The 23,219-nt window shown below is 34.0% G+C and overlaps 2 protein-coding genes across 7 annotated transcripts in view; one reads left to right on the top strand and one right to left on the bottom strand.

The window, feature by feature from the left end:
- LOC113398198 (uncharacterized) overlaps positions 1 to 23,219 on the bottom strand; it is a 125,018-nt gene that overhangs the window by 37,698 nt on the left and 64,101 nt on the right. The window lies entirely within an intron of this gene.
- Positions 1 to 23,219, top strand: part of Obsc (Obscurin) — a 415,125-nt gene that overhangs the window by 335,290 nt on the left and 56,616 nt on the right. The window lies entirely within an intron of this gene.

The following is a 23,219-nucleotide window of genomic DNA, read 5'->3' as shown; positions in this document are numbered from 1 at the left end:
GATACATCAAGATGTACATTAAGATATAAGTATCTGGCAGAGTACAAAACTCTATTTCAAATACAATTAACGTACTTGACCGTATGTTGGCAGGGATCAAAACCACGTGAATTCTTAGAGGAGTTAGTGTAAGGCAAGCAGTCTTCTGTAAAATCTTACTAAATCGTTCTCTTATGAAGTTTATATAACGCTTTTACTTGAACTAAATAAATAGCATAAGAGCAAACGAACCGCGCTGTTTGCCTGTAATAAACGAGACATCATAGTATAATTGTTCGTATTGAATTATGAATCACATATAATTCCTACGAGTCGACGAGTTTAAACTAAAGTATCAAGTAAATCTGCACCGGCATCGAGCTGCTACGATGTACGTTGAATACAAATAAGTTAAATCTGGCGCGAGCGCGATATACACACAAATTAAGCACAAAAAAAAACAGTGGTACTCGTCCGGTTTCGAACCTTCGATCTGTGGTTAAGATTCAGATGTTCAGACCACCAGGCCATCTTAGCTCTATTCAATTTAAATATCTAATTGTTATTTTAATAGGATTACTATAAAATAAATCGTGCGGACAGTGGAAAGTTGTAAAATTCAACTCGGATAGTATTAATGATAAGAGGATATCATTAAAGATTACTGTGTCCCTTCGAAGGGTCATAATTTATAGAATAAATCTAAGAACTTATAATTAATTGAAGCTTAACTTTCTCTTCAGTTGAGTTGTATCGAAGTTATAAAACTATCAAAAATCTACTTTTATGGATTAAGTCATATTTAAAAGTAAAATGTATTCATAAAGTTTTATCACACATCGCCGATTAGGTCATTAGTCAATGTCGAAAATTGTCAGAGAATTAAACATATAGGTATGTAAAGTTGTTTCATAAATGTGCACGTAGTAAACAGATAATCAAATAAAATACAAAACTAAAAATAAACTGGCATAATAACGATGATTCCAATGCTATATAATGCTATAACAAATTCAAATAATGGAATTATCGTCATTCAACACAAACTCCTTTTTTTTTTTTAATTTGGTTTCTAAAATATTTGGTATGACGAAGGCCCACCCATGATTTTATGTTATCCTCACTATCCAAAACCAATAAAAAGTAACGACTTATTTTATTGTCTATCTATGTCAAATGTTATGTGAGGCTTAATAAAGATATAATTATTTTAATAATCTCAGATTTATGAGTGAAAGGGTTCACTAGGCGCTAATGAGGTAACATTTAAATGTATTAGAAACTTGAAGGATATTATGTAATTTTAACTTAAACTTGTATAGTTATATGCAGTTAATTGATACAAAAGGCTACTTTATAAGGTTCAGATTTCAATAATATTGTGTAATGATTTGACTATTCTCCAATGAGAATAGCTGTTGTGACAGAAATCCGTCAGAATGGCATCATAATATTTCCTGCTCGATATAATCAGTCCTGAATGGCAATTTGCTGAAATTAATATAATAATTTGATTTGTAAAGCTTAAGATATATATGTTAGACTAATTAATTAGCCTTAGAAACCGATCATTGTACTTTACTGTTGTAATTTAATTGTGTCGTATGACAACGTGTGCGCGCGCCCTGCGTGACCTAACTCAGCAACGCGCAGGTTGTAGTGTCAAGGTCACGTGCGCCCGCGCCGGTGCGCCGGTGCGCAGTGCATCGTTTGTAAACAAATCAACATTTATATGCGACACACTTATATAGTTAATCATTATGTTATTTTTACAATTATTTCAAGGTCTGACGGTTCTAACTTTATTATTAGTATTTTTGTTTCTTAATGATGGAGTTATATTTATATAGTTTGAAAGTCTTTATTACTTGCTTTCTGTATTTATCTGTCTGCGCATACATACTATATAGATATATATAGATCTATTCATTCACGAATTGTTAAATCTATTTTAATAAAAACGAGTTGTAGCCCGCGGCTTCGCTCGTGTTTAAGTGGGTGGTCGTCACGTGTTAGGCAGAAATAAACCTGTTCCTTGGAGTTCGGACTTACTTTATGCCTAATTTTATCATGTTCAGTGGTGGTTCAGTGGTTTGGCCGTGAAAGACCTCAATCTAGCATCGAACAGACAGAGTTATTTTCGCATTTACGATATTAGTAAGATAAGAAGTAAGATACGATACGCTGCTCCGAGGTCCCGGGTTCGATTCCCGGCCGAGTCGACGTAGAAAAAGTTCATTAGTTTTCTATGTTGTCTTGGGTCTGGGTGTTTGTGGTACCGTCGTTACATCTGATTTCCATAACACAAGTGCTTTAGCTACTTACATTGGGATCAGAGTAATGTATGTGATGTTTTCCAACATTTATTATTTATTATACAGTAGAGATTTATTAATTTGAGCTGGACGAGCACGAGTACGGTGGAATATGTACGGTAACCATCAGATTGATTTCATGTTTGTTGTCGAAAAATGGGCCTTCACACATTTTTGACAATAACAAGCAACCTTAACATATATAACCAATATAACCTTAACTATTGATGCCTTCACTCTCACATAAGAGGGTTTCTTGCATGCCTGTGCAATTAACATTATACCCATAACTTGATTAGTTATACACATTTATTATTATCTAATATTATAATTATAAAGTAAATCGTAATTAACTTTAACTTATGCGAGAAATAAAAGGCTTTTTATTTATTTATTATATTCGGTCAAAAATATATATGTTTCTGTATTTAATAATTCTGTGTTCGTATGTCACCAGTTGGTATTCAACTTTCTGATATTTGTAGTAGACATAGTACGTTACTATAATAATTTTAAGCTATTGTGAAACACGCTTTGTTTATATTTTAATTATTGTTGTTTAAGTGGGACGAATGCTTTCATACAGAGCCATCAACAGCGCCGACAGCTGATTGACGCGATAATCACTGTATTGCAATTGTTTGTACGTATTCGTAATAATAAAACGTTCGTTTGAAAAAAATATTGCTAAATATAATGTATGTGATGATGGCGGTTTTGTTTGGACAATTGTTATGGGCATATCGTTGTATTGGAAATTTATTTACGGATATTAATACTCTAGTAGTTATGTAAGTATTATAATATAACAAGATTTAAGATTAAAAACGAGTTACGTAATAGATAAAGTTGCCTGGTATTTAAAACTAACCACACAACAACGAAGTTAGCAACGCAGTCAGCTGAGTAGGTATAAACGGTTTCTTCTCCCCTTCAGAAGAATGTATTAGGTTACTCGACGATGCTGCTCCTATGCGACTGGAGAATAGTTTTAACACAAACCCGCCTTTGTTCAACATACATTTGTGTTTAACAATAAGGATTTAATGAAAGTCTATAAAAAGAAGTACAGTTACAATTCGTATCTAAAACATTTGAAGGTTTTAATAGTCTAAAATTGGGCAAGAATGTTTTATCGGCTTACACTATGAAGTTTCAATCTTAATTCCCGCATATCATTATTATTAAACGTATTGAATAGAAATATATAAAATCGGTGAAATTATATCGCTCAAACGGCTCTTAGAGTGTCGTTCTGTGACTAGTGTCATTATTAGTGATAATGGCGACCGGCACAAATGAGCAAAGCATACAGAGTAAAAGTTTAAACACCCGGACTCGAAGTGGTCAATGGGGTTGCTAACATGTACAAAAGAAACGAAAATATTTTAACTTTTTAAACGTATGTGTTCTTTATTAAAGAAAAAATATATTGATGTTGTAATTAGAAAATTAATTTCCTTAAACATTGTTGTAATTTTATCCCATTGCTCGATTTGAGAATAACATGCATACATTACTCGCACTAATATACTGAAAATGATTACGAAAACTGTACCAGCGAACTAAAAGTATCGTATCACAGGTATGGATTATTATATAGATTTTACTTTTATCAAACATAAAGAATAAAAGGTACGTACCCCGTACTCATCAGGGATACTGGTTCCGAAGAGCATTAATTTACATTACTGTATTACCTAATGAGCTAAATACATTATGAGAACGGATATGACATCTTAGATCTAGCAAGTGACCCATTTACAGTGAAAGGAATGGTTGATATTTATCTACTGCTATCACTAACAAAGGCTTTATCATCGGGACGGCCAAACGACGTTTAACGTACATTGTATGTATCGCTCTGCCTACTCCATTTGAGAGTTCATGATATGTTTAATTATTTAAAAAAGAATACGTCCAAACTAGTTGCAATAATTAATATACATATTTATATATGAACTCATTTTTAACTCCATACAGAGTTTAGTGGATTGTTACGACTGTCCTTAGGTATTGGTAGAGTTGCAAATATCATGATCATTCCTCATATCACCAAAGCGCTATCAACCGTCTCTCTGTAAAATCTGCTCTTTGTATGGAATACTTATTCTTGAATTCCAATTAATTATTTTACTATTTACCGAAAGTTCTTTGCGTGTACTCGGAATATAAGGTACCGACTTGTTGGGTTTAATGGAAATATGTGTACTAGTTACCATGTGATGCACATAAATAAATACACGCTCAATAACAGTATTTGCTTGTGATATAGCAGGGTAAAAGTAAGTACAAAGTAACACGTTTATTGTGCATGTGTTTGCATTTGTGCATTAGGAATGCATTTGGGCGTGTACTGCGGTGAGGCTAAGGGCTTTTGAGGAACACGTTTGGTTCCGCTTATTCTTCCACTCTGATCCAACGTGGGTTGGTAGACATACACGTAGCAGATTGTCATCGGACTCATGTCCGATTCTTTGCGATTATTTACGTCTGAACCTGCAACTTTCATTTAATATTAATGTTTTCTCATAACTTTTATCTTGATCTCGTGATAATTACTAGTGTTTAAAAGCTATGAAGGATATCCTATGTGTTTTTATTTCAATTTTTGACTATTGAGAGGCAACCCTAACTAATGAAGGCAAAAGTGCATAGCAATGGAGCATTTTCTCTATTCACAGAGAAATGTCTTCGCGTTGCGCCCGCTCACGATGCGAGACACTTTCCTTATATGCATTTAAACGTAGTGATAATAACAAGGTTCGATCGCAGTATATTCACTGATAATAAAAGGTGCTTTTTGTATATAATATTAATATAACGATATATTTCCTTTTTTGTGTTTATATTTTATGTAAGCTTCTCTAAGGCGTGGGATTCAGACGAGAACTAAAAGATTCCTAAAAATCTTACTAGAAGGTCAGTGTACCTACACGGTGCTAGAAACCCCTCTGGCTTAATAAAAAAAACTAAAAAATACATGACAAATGTTTGAAAAGAGTAACTAATTAGCTTTTTGCCAGTTCTTCTCGGTATAACGTACATTTCGAACCGAATTAGAATTCAAAAGTGGTAAAGACTACTTGAATAGAGTATTTTAATTACGAATGTTTTGTTTATATTTTTATATAATTTGCAAGAATCGGATCCAATAACGGTTTGGTCGTATTTCTTTATTCAATACTAGCGAATCATCCCGGCCTTGCGTGAGTGCATTTAATAATAGAAAAAATGATTTTACGTCGTTATACAATTAATGTAGATCACCATTATTCTCGTTGATGTCAAAGTTAATATTATCATCAGACATCTGCTGGCCTAGAACAAATTTTGGCGACTTTGGATTATTTAGCCTGTGTAGAATGCTTCTCTCATAGGTAACTACACCTCGCAGTTAAATACAGCGAAACAGCAATGACATATTTATATGTGACGATATGCGAACAGAATAAGAGCCACGATACAGAACAGTTGTTTCACTTTAAATAGACATAACTAGAGAGTGACAGGAAGGTAAACGAAGGCTTTACTACCTTCACTGATTTATCTATAAAGAAAAATGTAAGATTAAATATAAGATCATTACTAAGATATTTCTAAATTCTACGTCGTCTCAAATTGCATCAGCTGGACTGGCTGAGTTCCTTTGTTCCTTTGTGTTAACTCCAGGAAATAACGCGAGCTGAGAGCATGAAGTACAGCGTCACACCCTACGAGTGTTTATACGCAAATTTAGTACAATTAGGTAGCCGATTGAGTCGCGTGTCTTTTGTAAATAAAAGTAAGGACTTGTAAAGATCCCTTCGCTGAGCACGAGATAAATTATAAACTAAGAACATGAAAAATCAAGGGTGCTTAGGTCAAATATAAATGCGAAAGTTTTTTTACTAAATCACGCTCGGCTAAACTGATTGGAATGAAATTTGGCATAGATATAGTTTACAGTCTCGAATAGCACATAGGTTAGTTTCTATCCCTTACTTTTACACGAACTCCCACATATGAAGGGCTTGGAAACAAGTTCTAATATTTTGAGTTACCTACGATAACATTGTTAATCATATTCGTGAAAGCGACCGTATTCAACAACAAAACGATCGTGACGGTTTAACGTAAGTTTTAAAAACAATAACGAACATAACATTTGATAATCACTATTAATTACGGGTCACGAAACATTACGGAATCCTTTCGTAACATTACCTTAATTGGGATTCGGACAGGCGGCTAATTAGTATAGTATTACTTATAAATACTAGTCAATTAACAATTAAAACAAGTCAGTTAATAACATCAGCCGATACAAGTTTAATATAAATATTAATATTAAATTTGTAATCCAGAGATATTATCTTTTATTGTTATTACTTAATCCATGTAATTTATACACATTTGGTGGTACGGCTTTGTGCAAGCCTACCTGGGTAGGTACCACCCACTCATTACATATTCTACCGCTAAACAACAATAAAAATAGTATTGTTGTGTTCCGGTTTGAAGGGTGAGTGAGCCAGTGTTATAACATCTTAGTCCCAAGGTTGGTGGCATGGTGATTGTGGCTCACTCACCCTTCAAACCAGAACACAGCAATACTGAGTAATACTGTTTGGCGGTAGAATATCTGATGATTGGGTGGTACCTACCCAGACGGACTTGCACAAAGCCGTACCACCAAGATAGTCGGAACTTGATAATCATTTCCGAAACTCGACAGTCAATCACTGGTATTATAAATGTGCAAGTAATTCTGTCTGTTACCTTATCAAGACTAAGCCACTGAAGTTATAAAAGGAGATTTGATATACAGATAGCCGGGGCTATAAATTATGGAATCTATACTACTATTAGGAGAAAGAAGTTGTTTGTTTGTATGTAGGGGTTAATCTCCGGAACTAGTCAACCAATTTTAAAATACTTACTGGTGGAAATCGACTTTATTGCTGAGTGCTATAGTTTGTAATAATAATAATAATACATATTGCTATTGGCTAATATTTTTATTAATTTAACGGTTATTTTTGCTCAGTGTCCGTTTGAGTCGGAGTGACAGAGGGTTAAGTTAGTGTTTAATATTTGACCATACAAAGGCAGCGCTCTTCCGTAAAAAACTGTCATTTTATCGTAATTATTAAATCTTGAAAGCTGACGATGACGTGAAGGCATTAAAAAGCATCTTATCTTGTACAATAATTTAAAACTGCTTGAACAAAGTATGTTTAATTTGAAGTCCACCTACAATTGTCACTGCAAATGGAAGAAGCTGCAAAGTCTCAAGCGTATTAAATAAATAAATATTGGACAACATCACATACATCACTCTGATCCCAGTGTAAGTAGCTAAAGCACTTGTTTTATGGAAAATCAGAAGTAACGACGGTACCATATACACCCAGACCAAAGACAACATTGAAAACTAATGAACTTTTTCTACATCGACTCGGCCGGGAATCGAACCCAGGATCTCGGAATGGCGTAGCCATGAAAACCGGTGTACACACTACTCGACCGCGGAGGTCGTCAATATAAATGTAGATAAAGTTTTTTATTGATATTATTATAGACTATAAACTCTTCCCTAAATTGTACCTACATTGGAATAAGACTATCCACTGAACGGCCTAGGCTCAACATAACTATAACATTATATTTACTCTACGAGACATAGTTCCCAAGTCAACTAGCACGGCGCAAAGTACCTACAACGTCAAACAATTATCATAACGCGTGGACCAGAGGCATACAGAGGTACAGTCAGACACAAAACTTGTTAAGAATGAATATTAATCTGTAGTTGTATTTCCACTGTCAACGTCCGACAGCGATTTATATGATACCAGCTGAACCTGCGGCTTTACCCGTGCGAAGTTTATAAAACACAAACTTCCAACCGTTTTACCCTCTTAGGGGTGGACATCCGTAAGGTATAAGAAACCTACCTGTCAAATTTCAACTTTGTAGGTGTTACAGTTTCTGAAACTTTGTCATTAGTGGTAATTCGCTTTTATATAGATGACGGTGTTAAGTACCTTTTACCTCTGTGCTGAATGCCCTCAGATCCATTCAGTCATTCTGGCGCGATTGAATAACAAACATCCATCCAAACTTTATTATTTATAATATTAGTAAGATTTAGATTACTAAGGATGTTCCTCAAATTAATATAAAATGATTTTATTACAATAGGTCAATATGTTGTGACGACCGTTCGCCTGACTGTACTCAAAGTCACCGGTTCTTGTCCCATTTAGATCTACATATTTAAATTAGTTTATATATAAAAAAAAGCTTAATACATAATGAAACTTAATATTGTTTTGTTTGTTAATTATTCAAAAAACAGGTTTTTTTTAAGTTATATTATTATTTATCTTGAATGCATTTACTTCAAAAAATAAGTACTTCGCAAATTTTATTAACAATTTTCACAATGATAGGCAATATCTTGAATTATATCCATCTTTCTTTGTGTGAGCGTCGCCAACGGAACTAATTGTACTATAGAACCACAAATACTTATTAAATAGCACGGTAGTCGTAATTATATATAACATTTAAGATGAATTTATAATACAAGAAGCGCAGAGACTGCGAACAAATAAATGCATAAAATACAACTCGTCGCCCGCGGCTTTGCTCGCGTTTTAGGGTAATTGGGTGTCATTTGTTAGGCATAAAAGTAGCCTTTCTTGGAGTTCAAATTATATTAAATTCGGTTTCGTAGTTTGGCCTTGAAAGAACAACAGCCAGACAGACAGGAATAAGGATCGAAATATAGAATAAATTCACTAGAAGTATTTTCTCTAGAATAGATGAAGTCGCATGCCTCGCTCAGTGAGAATGAAACGAGTCATTCTGGTGATCTTAATTTCTGTTTATGCGACTCCTGTGGGTCGCTGATGTATTGCCGTCTGCTAAAACTAAATGCTAACTAAAAATAGCTTGGCATTTTTCACGCGAGTCAAGATGAGATTAATTTAAATATTTATAGTGTTTCACTTTGAAAAGGAGAACAGGTTTGATGAGTGTTTTTTGTCACGGAGAAGACTTTTTCTGTGAAATTTAACAGATCAGTATGATTAGCAGGTTTTTGTCATGTACCGTGGAAGTTATTTCAAGTGAGCTTCGTTTTGCGAATATGGTACTTTATTAATAACTTCTTACACCTGTAATTACAATCTTTTCCACACCTCAAGTAGTTGAGGAGCCCTTAGCTCAGTAACGAGATATTTTCAAGCAGCTATTTCACACACCATTTTACTAGAGTCGCTGTTTGATGGTATAAAACTTTTGTTTGCTCTACCACCGGTAAAGTTAGTATATTTTTTAAATGCGTTTGTGGACAAATGGACCACCTGATAGTATTCTCCTCAAGGCCTTTAGCTACACTGGTTCACTCACCTAATATTTGGTAGATTACGTGATGAGTGGATGGTACCTACATAGATGGGCTTGCTCAATACCTTACCACTCGCAAATTTACAACTACCATCATACAAATATTTGTATTTATATTTGCTATGTTTCTTTTACTAATTTTATAATTATCACGCTTAGTGCGACTTTATGTCATCGTTCGGATTCCGTTGGATGTCAGTAGGCTGCGCATAATTAAAAAGCGTAAAATTTCACTTTCCACGAATTTAATTGTAGTACTCATATCAATTTGAATGACAACGTTTTATTGCTATAACTGATCGTTATCGTGAACGAAACATCCTGACCCTGGGTCAAGGAGGAAGGCAGATGAGCGCTTTCACTTTTAGTCACGAACTACTATTTTTAAGGATTTATGACACAATCGTTAGACATAGGAATGTTTACTAAAGATTTTGTCTTTAGTTGAATAATAAAAATATAACTAAGATATACCGTTATCTTACAGAAATACAATAGTTATGTTTTGGAAAGACTTGAACTTAGATGTAGGGCTTTGTGCGAGCCCGTTTGGGTAGGTACCACCCACTCATCAGATATTCTACCACCAAACGGTATAACTTAGTATTGTTGTGTTCCAGTTTGAAGGGTGAGTGAGCCAGTGTAACTACGGGCACAAGGGACATAACATCATAGCTCCCAAAGTTGGTGGCGCATTGGCGATGTAAGGAATGGTTCATATTTCTTATAACGCCATTGTCTATGGACGGTGGTGACCACTTTTCAGGTGGCTCATTTCCCTACCTATATCATAAGAATATAAAAATATCGGTAATAACTTCAGTAAACGGACAGGTTAACGAATACCATACAATTAACATAAAATGTTTAGAAGGGATAGGCTCTTCATTACCAAATGCAATGTAAACGCGAATGAATCCCAGGATTAGCAGCTCGTTGTACTCAAGGACCATTTATAGTTCCCTTTCATATATTTCCAATATTTCAAATTGTGAGACAATATGTTTTATATCAATATAAGTCGATGTGATCTAGCTGTACGCAGTGAGACTTAAACATGGTTATAAATTTTCTCGGCGAAGTCGGTTAGCTGTTTAAACTGCATACTCACTTCCTACATACTTATAAACCAATTTGATTAAATTAGCGACCAATAACATTAATATGCATCGATCAAATGACACGACGCGCAGCGCAGCGCAGCGCAGGTTCCAATGCGAAGTTATTACTTGACCCGATGCTGTATTATTGAGCGTAGCACAATTTCCTAGGCATTAGCGGAACAACAGTCAGTTCGTTACAAATAAATGAATTCGCTCCTGCATCGCCGGCGGGCGTCATTAAGATGTTAACAGTTATGCGCCGGCGCACGGACGCGGAAAATTATTCTCTCGGAGCTTCCGCGCGCCATCTTGCGATCATATTGGCATATTGGTCAATGTTTTTGCAAACGTCATGGCTTCTTGGTTTGGGGTGAATAGGAATATTAGAACGTGTCGACTGATAACCTTTTTATTACATTCTGAGAATTATTTTGTTCTAAATAATATGTCATGATCTGTTTAATAATGAGACTTCAAGCTCACATAAGAACGTAATGTACCAAAATGGATACCTTTTATGTCTACATTTTCAAATACTAAGATTAAACGGACGCGTAATGAAAAAAATATAAAATGAAAAGAGATATCCCATTTTCTTGATATATAACACAATAATATTTAAAGTCATCGCTTCAGCGCTAAATCTGTAAAGTATAAGTCAAGAATCAATCAGCTTAAAGCGCTAAGTGCTAAACGAGAAGGTAATAACCGTTGATTTGTTCTTGGACGATTTGTGCGAAGACGCAGAGCATTGTCATTTATGAAGTGGCAAAAATTAATATGTACATAAATAGTTTGAGTGGCTGAGCTTATTAATTTAAATACATTTAGAACTAATCGTTTACAGACATATTCAAACACGAAGTCGCGCCCCGTCACGTTAAATCATCGGCGTTAAAAAAATAACCTTAACAACTATAATCTAATTTGTATTTTTTGCCGTAACTTGACCTTATACGCACGAATAGGTGACACTGTTAAACGGTCAATAATACCGTTGCTTAGACACTTGCCAATTTGAAAACGTAACAGCTCAAATTGAAATAGAACGATTCATTTGAAGTCATTAATAAATCGACTAATTGAATAATGCTCAGCTATAAATATTATGAAATAGTGTATTAAAAGAAAATTGAGATAATTTATATTGGTTTGTTTTACCTGTAGCTACAACCACACTAACCTCATGTGGCCTACATTTAAACTAGCATTTGCATATAGTTTCGATTTCAATCTAACATAAAAAGGGTGGGAAAGTCCCATGGCTGCCATCATGCGTGCTCTAAATGCCTACAAGATGGTAACAATACCATCTAACTGATGATCATCGTGTAACTGTAACTTCAACATACACTGAATTAGGAGCAAGACTCTTCCCACAACTGTTAATTATTTCATATTGTGTATATAACGTATGGTCAGAAGCACCACGATAGAGATTGGTTTAAAAGACTTGCTCTGATAAGAGAAAAACGTTACCGTAACGGAAACATGCTAATAAGTAGTACCAAGGGCTAAAACTACAAACAAACAGCCAATAGCTTATACTCAATCAGGATGCCGAAAAAAATAAATGTATGTAATTGTTCTGTAGACGAATTAGGAAAACCAATAGTACATCTCTTGTGTTATTGAGACTACAATATCACGGTGATATTGAGAGTTTAAAATTAAGTACACGAGTTGTGAACGATCGTACCAGTCTCGTATAGGAATTACATAAGACATCAAAGTGAACTAACTCACTTCGTAGCACAGATTATGTTTAAATCGTCTGCAAAGATGATAGACTCCCTGGCGATTGTTAATGTCCGTATAAAAAGTGAGCCAGCGCAACTAGATGTTGACTATTTAATATCAACAGATATAAACATAGCTTCTTACGTCACAATAATTAAATGCCCTTTTTAGCAAACGAATAGTCCAGTTCAATATACTACAGATTATACATCAGAATATATTGAAGTACGTACAGGTCACCTTATAGTATTCATTGCAATATCTACTCAAAACACAGCACTCGGTAAAGCTACCTTCGTTTAAGATTAGGCGTTTCATTCAATGAACGATTTCGACCATAACATTAATTCAAAATAACACAAACATAATGTTATCCGTGTGAATAATTTTCATACGAATGAAATATACATTCATTACCATTCCACGCCGGTTTCCGGCATCGTATCGACGGATCGTAGATGTGATTCCGGCTGAATAGCAGGATAAATAGTTCAAAGTCGGTTAGTCGCCTAAACAGACTAGTTATACGCAGACAGCGCACAAATGCTTCTCATTATTTCATTCAAAAGATCAACGACAATTACAGTTCAATAAGTATCTTACCGACAAACAGTACTTTGTGCCGTTCCGGTTTAAAGGTTTAGTTTGTGTAATTATAGTTAAATAGACATTACCTACGTCTTAGATACCATATTTGGCGACTCATTGACAGTATCAGAATTGTCTATACTTAGACAATGTCTATGGTTAATGTACACTTCCAGACAAATTTATATTGCGCTAGTTTTTCATTTGGTTTTACTAGTTAGTAGCGACTATGTGCTGGTAAAATCTTGGAATTTAGTTGTTTTTATGAAATAGGTAGGCGGACGGACAAATGTGCCACTTGATAGTAAGTGGTCACCGCCGCCCACAGACATTGCCGCTGTAAGAAATATTCATAAGTCCTTACATCATAAATGTGCCACCAACCTTCGGAACTAAGATGTTACGTCCCTTGTCCCTCACCCTGCAATACCAAGTGTTACTGTTTGGTGGTACAATATACGATCGGTGGGTGGTACCTACCGAAAGGGTAAAGTAATCTAATTGCCTAAATCACTAGTTTCTGCCAGCAGCTTCGACCACGTGTGTGTTACTCTGTTTGCAGCATGTGTTCTGTCTCTTTCCGCACCATTCCGTATGGAAAAATTCACGATAATCGGCTGAGTAGTTAAAACGTGAAGGTGAAACCAATAAATAAACTCACTGTTGCATTTTTAACACAAAGTTATATTAGGAACCATTTATGTTAAAGTTTAATATCACAAGGCGTTTTTTATTTATGACAATATTTATAGTATTTATCGAAAAATGTATCACCATAAATAATATATGTTATTAAAGGTGAACATGGCGGTCTTACTTATTATATAAATGAAATTCATTTCTTTATTACCCTTGCGTATTCATAAATATTTTAGGGGGTTATTGACCTTATTTTGGCACTAAAAAAATTAAATGTCAAATATGTAAACATTTTTATTCTTTACGCACTGACATATTTAGTCTCTACCGAGTTGTTTGCGCAAATTTTAAATATAACGTTAGCTGTTAGTTAAGATATAAAATATTAGTTGCATCGGAAACCAAACCTTAATTATTCTAAGTTTCGTAACAGTTAAGCTAGTTTCCATGTGATGTGGTTAAACAAACATTGGTTTAAAATAAACAGTCCTCCGTTCTAGTATTTAATAAAATGTGCATTTAATTTTATTCTAGATTTGATCTTATCTGGACAAGTAATGCATAAATGGTGTGTTTAAAATAAGTAGGAAAACTAAATTAGTACAAGATTTTAATTAATTTTCATCAATATTGAATTACAATGATGGTGTTTAATAATTGTATAAATGCCAGTATTATTAGTTTAACAATATCTATCTCAATATCCGCAAACACGCAGGTAGTTATTTATAATACTACCATAATTGCAGTCTCTGTTTACTGAATACTCTGTACAGTCGATGAGCTGAGAAATGTTTAAGAGTCGCCGCAGCGTCTGTGCTCCGCATCGACAACCTGTTCCCAATGGAATGCTTTCCTTGAAGTTTCCTTTAATTATTACTCACATTGTTTATGAATGTGTATAATTTATATCGCCGTACTGTTATTTGTGTATCAATTTGTGAAGATATTCATATTTCTTAGGAATTTTAAATGTTTCAATAGCTTCCTATGTTGTTTATAGTAGAGTATAGGATAATATTTACATTAAAAATAATTTTAGTTTTTAAGAGAACAGTACCTACAATTTTTTTTATGAAAAAAATAAATTTGGTCTATCTCTGTAAAGCTACAGTCATACCTGTGGACCAACTATGTACTGATATTGATCGACAGTTAAATCGACGGTAGGTGTGGTCGTAATTTACAATTAAATGTAGCCGTCGTTTGTCCTTTACATTTAAAATATAAGGACTGGTAAACATTACAGCAATTTTAATATTTCTTTAGTTTTTCAGCATTTGACGAGACTATTTCATACATTTATCTGATTGTCGAAGAGACTATGGGCTCTTGCTAGTAACACATTAGAATATTTTTCCTACGTAGGCTTGCGAGATAACGTCAATTTATTTTACGGGAGTCTAGCTACATAGCTTTGACATTGCACGGGTTCATCCAACGTTTTATCCCGAGGTATTGGTTACTAAAAATAATTGTAGATATAAATGAAATTAAATTAATAATATACTTAACATATCGCACCAAGAAATCTCTCCAACGAAATACTCCAATCCCTCACATATATTTTACTTATTCATCCTTAAAACAATTAGACATTAATCAAGCTATGTTAATGGATACGGAGATTTAATCTAAATTACGATAAAAAAACTAATTTATTATCTACAGGGACTATAATAATTTAAGAGGACAAATTTTGTCAATGTTTCGCAATCGGTTCCCATAAATATTATTCAGATACAAATCCACGCGGACGTAAAGCCCAAGACCATTTTCACAGAGATAGCTCCCATTACGTCAAACGGTCGTCTGCATTTCTGTTACAACGCAAACTATTGATCCAGCTATTCATACATTAGCATATTATACCGGTCATCGACAATCAGAGCGTGCACTAACACCATTATATATGAGTCTCACAATACACGGAACATTTAAAAAATACATTATTATTCCGGTCTATAAAAACTTGGACGTCTGTCATTTCTTGATAGGAAAGTGTTTAACTTGTCATTTCTATAAGTGTTTATTACCTCATGGGTCTAGTAGCTAGAATTTACAACTACAATCGAGAAGTTCCAGGTTTGAATACCGGCTTGTTAACTATTTTTCAGTGATGGCTCGGATTAAGGAAGTTGATTGCCATTCAACTTCTCCGTACCCTACGTAAGTCTTACGTAGATTTTTTAACTAAATTCAGATCAGTTTAAATACTTTATATAAATGTAACCTCAAAACATGTAACAAAAGGTCTCTTTAATAAAAAAAATAAGGATTTCCAAAAATAAACACGAGTTGAAGGTCCGAAGCAAACATCGGAAACTTGTGAAATCTCACACGACTCTGCGGTTTAAGGAATATCATTGGATCCTTCTCCGTGTTTACTTTGATGGCCGATAAGTATTATCGAAACGAATATAAGATAAGGTTATTAGAGTCCAGAACTCAGACTTCAGTGCATATATTTATGTTATTTTTACAAGATGGCGAGTGATTAGCGCATTTGAATATTCGTGCACTTAATTTCTGTTTGTAATTCTCGTGTTCGGCGGTCGTGAAGAGCATCGTTAGGAAATTTGAGGATTTACTACATTTGGGTACCCATCAATTCACTTTGATATTTTGTCATTTACATAAATAATTACTAAATAGTTTTGAAACTCTGGAGCTACTTAAGACGTCAATTTTATATCCCTAATATAATTCTAAAGACAAATGTCTATTTTTAAATATAATATAGGAAAACAGATTGGAAAATGTCACGTTAAGGTGAGTTCTCACTGCCGCCCCTAGAAATTTGTACAATAAGAAATCGATGCGCATACAACCTTGATAATTAACATGTTATGTGCCTTACTCGTCTTTTAAGCCATAAAGCTTTACCAGCAACTATGCACAAAGCCCTTCCACCAACTAGCATAACGTAAATCAGGAGAGTAACATTTAATGTAACAATACTTATTAGCCCCGTGACACACTGACACAACATAATGATTACTTTTATTTCGTTTGCTCTTCTTCAAGTTCTCTATTTTTTATCAAATATTGGTTCACGTATCACACAGCATCGATTAGTGTCAATACTGTGGCGTGTTTGTACTGGGTGAGGTACATTTGGATAAGTTTAAAATCTCTTACATCTGGCCCGACAGTTTCTGCGTTCAAGTCTCATCACTGGAATATGCGTTGCTATTTATTATGTGAAGAAACTTTTATCGATTGCATTTTCTTTGATTTTATTTAATGTTTCTGCTCACGAGTTTGTTCGTGAAGATAACATAAACGCGAATATATATCTCCATCTCAGTCTATCTGAAACGGATTTGATGACACTTGGCATGAAGCACGATTGAACTCCATGGAAGGACATACGCTAGTTTTTATGACGACGAACCCCTAAAAACGCGAGCGAAGCTGCAAGTGACAACTTGTTAGATATAAATCTAACACCAGTAACCAATGTACATGATACAGTACACAGAGATGAACCGGCAAAAACCTTAGCAATCAGGTAATATTTCTTAGAATCAAATGACGATGAAAGCTACTTAATCCATGCTTTATCAACTATATACCTAATTTATTGAGTATTATGCCTTATTTACTAATGGTAATAAATCGATATGACGTCACCGAATAACAAATACAAATACTTTCAACAATACTAATATTAAACATGTGAAAGTGACTCTTGTTAATATAACTTTCTCACAATATTTCAACCGATCATCTTTAAGCACACGAACAGAGGGATTTGCATTTTTATTAGACATGACAAATTCCATACGTGGTAAGTCACTCGAAAACTTTTTTTATTATACTCAAAAGCGAAGACAATCCAAAGGATTGAACATGTTGATCTTAACGGAGAATCGAGGAGTACCAGTTATAATTTATTGTAGAACACGGAAGGAACATATCTTGAGGTAAATTGATCGGATGGAGTTCTACATACATATTTATCCACCAACTAGCAGTTGAGCAAGGTGATGAAATCCAAGTCATCTTTTTAACAGTAGAGGATGCCCTTGCTCAGTAGGAACATTTCGGAAATGTTATCGATACCATTTTAATCCAAGATACATACTAAATCACAAAAAGTCAAAGGTACTTCACTAGTCAACACATAAATCTGTTATTATAGACTTAACGCTAAACCGTTTAGTAAACTCCAAGGGAAAGAAGACCGGTCCCATTAGCACTGGGCCCGGCCCTGTGACATACAAACTGACCGGTTGATTTTATTATTAAACGCATATTTACGTTAACATGTTGTAAAAAATATGTAAATTTTAATGTGAGCGAACTTTAATGTTTTTTTTTTCTATTTTAATACAATCTACGTGCCTTTGTTTGGTAGTTAAAGCTTCAGGAATCAGTTTTTTGAACTTTAGTTCTTGAACTATGGCGATTCAGAATAAATGAACCTGTTTTGCCTGGCTTTGGACTTGATGATAAAATGTTTTTTAAAAAAAAATGTTTTTTAATCGAATGAATAAATTTCCATAATCGAAGTCGCGGTGCGTCATCGGGCTTCCTCTGTTTTCTAATGCTTTTTACCTTTATCACCATCTTCAGGCGAACTGTCATCGGAAGATCATTATAAATTTCCCATTTAAAACGATTCTACGAAGATTCCATTTCCTGTTTTATTGAATAACATACCTAACGCCGTATAAGACTCGAACGAAAGTGCAAAGATGCATTTCACATCCTATTTTCTTTACTAGAAGTCTAATTAAAACGCGAATGCACGTGTTTTTTGCTTAACTATGACAAAAATAGTGTCAAGCATGTATCCTGTTTTAAATTACTTATTATATTGTTAGAAACAAATCTGTACCAGCTAGTTATTATACCAATGTATAATAGTGTGTTACCCAGTACTAACAGATAGCACTGTTTAAATATTTCACGTTACTGAATCGCGCTGGCAAGATTTTAGTTACTGGGTATATATAGTCTGAAACAAAAATAAACTAATTATAGTCATTATGGTGCCACGATATTATTTCGAGTTTATATCAATAATCCCGGTTTTATTATATAATATATATACCTTTTAGATTGAAGAACGAACTTAAATAAATAAATTCTCATTTTTCCGGTCCGGAAAGATGTACTTCTCGGGCCTTTCTCCTCTACACATGAATTATACGTATAAAGACTCCCCTTGAATCACTCATTGATGAAAACCGCATTCGAATCCGTTTCGTAGTTTGTAAGATCGAAGCGTGCAGACGGCGCGAAGCGACTTGGTTGTGTACTATGTAGATATTAGTGCATCGGTCAACGGTGTAACAACGACTGCCTTCCCACTTTTTTCTGGTTGAGCAAATGCTGTTGGAACTACTGGCCTTTACCGTGCTACTGGGCAAAGGTCGGGGTACTAGACCTCAACCTTGAAACTACATACCCGACTGACATTGATATACTAACAAACCCGAACTAATATTACAAAAAATAGTCTATTTTCAACGTAAATCTATTAACACTATCGTACACTATAAATACTTTTATTTTAAAATATGTAGGCAGACAACTAAATGGACCATCCGATGGTTTTCGCTGAAAATTATTTTTATTAATTTTATTGTAACAAGAGGACAGATAAACAAATGGCAACAACTACCGTTAATATGAACGCCAAAATAAAACAATAAAATCTTTCAAAACTACCTTTTTGATTTACCACTTAATCAATTTAAAGCTTATTTTAAAAACTATTCGTAAAGGTTAAAACCAATTTTACTAACTATTAAAACAGTTTAAAGCCTATTATACTGACTAAAGCTTTTCGTACCAGCCATTATTTGATAAATAAAATTAGTTTATTTTCGTAAAGAATTGGCTCAGAAATATTTTGTGTCTATTATAATGTGTACAGGAAACGTTTAAAGGAGTACGTTATTACTTCCCTGTTTGTTGCTCTTTTATTTTTTGAATTTGATGAAACTTGGAATGAAGCAAGTTTGAACTCCAAGGAAGGACTACTTATTACAGATTGACGACCCACCCCCTTAAACGCGAGCGAAGTCGCGGGCGATAAGTATTCTTAAATAAATAAATTTATATTCTTGGTTTTGTATGTGTGCAAATTGAAGTAGTCCTGTGTGACATTGCCTTTATATCAATGTAAAGCAAGACAATGAGCAATCAGTGTTGTTTGATTAATGGTCTCTTTGTTAATAATTACTCTTGTAACAAATCTTTGATGTTTGAACTAATAGTTATCTCAAATATAGCTCGAAATTACTTAATTGATTTGGTTTATTCGCCTCAGATCTGAGTTTGCGGGAACAATAAATGTTACCAATAAAATATTATTGGGATTTTCTTTCAAGAAATCGCCAGTGCATGGAGTATAAAAAGGATAATCCAGTGCATCAAAATGTACTTAATGTAGTTGATTTTTCGCTTGAACTATTTTCCGGTCGTGTCGGATCTGTCATCCAAGCGGATTATGAGAATTATCTTGTGATTGCGACTAACTTGGCAAGAAAGACATGATCATCGCCATATAACTATATCTAACTAATTTCTCACGAGGAAGTTAATTATCAATCTACTTTTGGCGCTTTAAAATCCAAAAAAAAAAATGTAACCAATAGAAACTCGCAGTAGGTCAATAATTAACCAATCATATTGAGTTGCACTTTATGTTTGATTACGTTTACAGTCACCTAAATGAAATAAGCTTCTTTCACTCTATTTTCAGTTGTTATTTTCGGAATTAATCAAATGTAAAAGCTATTAAACATCACTCAACTTATACTTACAGTCTTTGTGCAATTTCTGCGTAATTTGTGTCAAGAAAAACAATTAATGATTATTTTAATTTCCGTTAGTCTTCAAATTTCAGATGTTTTAAAGAATTCAATTGACAAACACGACGTGTGTTTAGTGATTGAATAATTCTTGGTCAATTTAAAAATTATCATGTCAGATTGACCATCGCATACGTCGGAGGTACGCCTCAGGTCTGATCACAGTAATTTAGAAATCTTTGCGTGATATCTCCAAATTAGTAGCATGTTTGGGAAAGAATGTCCGTCTGTCACGACCCCTGTGGCGTGTGTCGCTCTCATTACATAATTAATATTAATGATGGATAATTTGGATTTAAACTAAGTTGAACGTAAAATTATAATAATAATAATAAAAATACCATTATACTTATGTTTAATTTATACTAGATATTAAAGCTAAAAAAATCGTGACTTTATAATTACAAGTTTTCAGGGTTATTTGGTGATTTGAACTGTGATGTTCTGGTGAATTATTTCATTTACTATGTTTGATTTTATTATCTATAAAACGATTGTGTTCTTCAGAAGATTTATCTGTCTTCTTGCAGATACTGGTCACAGGAGGGTTAGTTCTCTGTTCGCACTGAAAATTGGAACTGCGATTTAATGATTAAATCCTAACACTATTCCACGAGATCAATTACATCAATTATTTATAATTTATGTTCTCATATACTTACCTAACTCACTAATAATTCTTATGCGATAAATATTCAACGACCGATAACCGAGTTAACAAACTATTGTTTCTGACCAGAAGTAGAACAGATTTAAGTAAAGCGTGAACAATATTAAAGTGTGTGTTTGTTGTGTAAATAAATAAATCAGTGTAAGTGTTTGTAATAAGATAACAGTACGCTTAAGTACTAAGTAACCTACTGCCCTTCTTAAAATCACATGAATTCGTCAAGTGATCGTATCTCATAATCTGCTTATTCTTGATAAGGAAACGGCTACAATGCTCGAATGAAACTAAAGTAGGCCTGCGAAATCATAAGCGGAACAATACAACTTTACGACCTCGAAAATATTTTGTTTGTTAGAGATTGTGTCTATAGTAATTACTTCTTACTAACTTGCTGTATGGTGAAGCTTATCTGATCCACACCCACCTGAAACAACGATAATAATTATTAATACGTATCCTTGACCTTTACAAATTTTACTAATTGTATGCAATGTATATATCTTATCGATATCACGAGAAATGTTACTGCTATGAAATTAAAACTTTCGTGTTTTTCTTCACAAATTATTTTTTTCTTTGAATAAAATAATATTATATAACAGAATATAATAAAATATATGCACGTAAGAGATTTAAGTAACACATAGATGAGAAACAAAGTGGTCCTTAAATAAACCCTTGCGGTACACCAATGTTAGTACATCAATAATTTAATGAAATTTGTTTTAATATTAAAATCAAGTAAAAAATATTAAAATAATTAATTGTTAACAAAAAATTAAATATTAAATCATGGTAGGGTTCTCGAAGGCCGGCAAGGACAATATACTCACGCGCACTTGTTTTGATACTGGTAAATTTTCCCACAGTCTAATACTTAACTAACTAATATCCCCGTGGCTACATATCCTTGTAGATATTAAGTACAAAGACAAAGAATTGTAAATCGTATCTATTAAAAATAATTTTGCCATTAATTTAAGTCATAATTTCGACTCTAATCTATTCTTTAAACTTCAAAGAAACTAATGTTTACCTATTATATTAATAGAGAGCGGATATAGCCCAGTCGTTAGAAGCCGAGGATTATAACCGATTATTCGAGTTCAAATTCAGACAACATCAACAACAACATTAACAGCCTGTAAATTTCCCACTGCTGGGCCAAGGCCTCCTCTTCTTTGAGGAGAAGGTTTGGAGCATATTCCACCACGTTGCTCCAATGCGGGTTCGTGGATACACATGTGGCAGAATTTCGTTGAAATTAGACACGTGCAGGTTTCCTCACGATGATTTCCTTGACCGCCGAACGCGAAATGAATTATAAACACAAATTAAGCACATGAAAATTCAGTGGTGCTTGCCTGGGTTTGAACCCGTAATCATCGGTTAAGATGTACGCGTTCTAACCACTGGGCCATTGTTGTAATTATTAAGTATCGTAAACCGATTCGCCTAAAGTTACAACAGCATTTCTATCAAATACGCGTATCAATTTATTTTCTACACTATATAGTTTAGTAGCTTTAAATTTATGTATTTTAATAAAAAACCTTTCGAATTCTTTGCCGAGTTTGAAGCAAGTTTTGTAATAAACCAGAAAGGGCCAAAAGAGGCCGCGCCCAGTAGTAATTGGAAGTTTGCAGAAATTGATCCGAATGTCGCTTGCGCTTGCGCCGCGCGCCGGTCTCGGTGTTTCGAAACTAGTGACGCTAGAATAGAGCAGTGGTCTAGTTAGATCAATTAGTGTTCATAACAATAAATATATTTTTAAGATTATGTTTGAGAGCCTTTAATGCAGTATTTATGCGATGTACGTGTTAAAGGTTTAATTATTATTTTTAGGCCTCTAAGTTCGAGAAATTATTCGAAATTCCAAAGAGAGTTAGCGCCATACAACATCAGAAAATAAATTGAAATAGACAATACAAGCCAATAGAAGTTAGATAAAACAATT

Source organism: Vanessa tameamea, chromosome 2 (assembly GCF_037043105.1).
Source record: "Vanessa tameamea isolate UH-Manoa-2023 chromosome 2, ilVanTame1 primary haplotype, whole genome shotgun sequence".
NCBI classification, from domain to species: domain Eukaryota; kingdom Metazoa; phylum Arthropoda; class Insecta; order Lepidoptera; family Nymphalidae; genus Vanessa; species Vanessa tameamea.
Note: the sequence above shows the minus strand (reverse complement) of the source record. Positions and strands in the feature narration are given on the sequence as shown.